This window comes from Lagopus leucura, unplaced genomic scaffold (assembly GCF_019238085.1).
Source record: "Lagopus leucura isolate 7727_CA_CO unplaced genomic scaffold, USGS_WTPT01 Super-Scaffold_100008, whole genome shotgun sequence".
Lineage (NCBI taxonomy): Eukaryota > Metazoa > Chordata > Aves > Galliformes > Phasianidae > Lagopus > Lagopus leucura.
Genome location: NW_024962265.1, coordinates 6771825 through 6772516, shown reverse-complemented (window position 1 = coordinate 6772516; position 692 = coordinate 6771825).

Genomic DNA, 692 nt, shown 5'->3' with positions numbered 1-692 from the left:
TAAGCCGCACCGCTCCGCGCCCGCACCGCTCCGCACCGCTCCGCTCCGACGCCCGCGGCGCCGCCCCCGCTGCCGGCCCGGCCCCGCTCTGCGCACACACACACAGATACACACACAGATATACGCACACACACACGCGAAGGTGCTGAACGGCCCCACCGCGGGGCCCGGAGGGTGAGGGGAAGAACGAGGAGGGGCGGGGGGGGGGAGGGGAAGGAACTGTCGCCGTTGTGTTACAGGTTTGTTATTTTTTAAATAATTCCATTTGTTTTATTCTTTTTTATTTCGTTTCACATCACTGTTCTATTCCATTCTGTTCCATTCCACTCCATTCTATTTTATTCCTATTCTATTCTACTTTTTTTTTTTTTTTTTTTTTCTTTCATTTCTGTTCTGTTCTGTTCTCAGAATCACAGAATCACTGGGTTGGAAGGGACCTCAAGGATCACGAATCTCCAACCCCCCTGCCTCAGGCAGGGCCACCAACCTCCACATTAAATACCAGACCAGGCTGCCCAGGGCCCCATCCAACCTGGCCTTGAACACCTCCAGGGATGGGGCATCCACAACCTCTCTGGGCAGCCTGTTCCAGCACCTCACCACTCTCACTGTAAAGAACTGCCCCCTGACATCCAACCTGAATCTTCCCTCCCTCAACTTAAAACCATTTTCCCTTGTATTGTCCTTTTCAA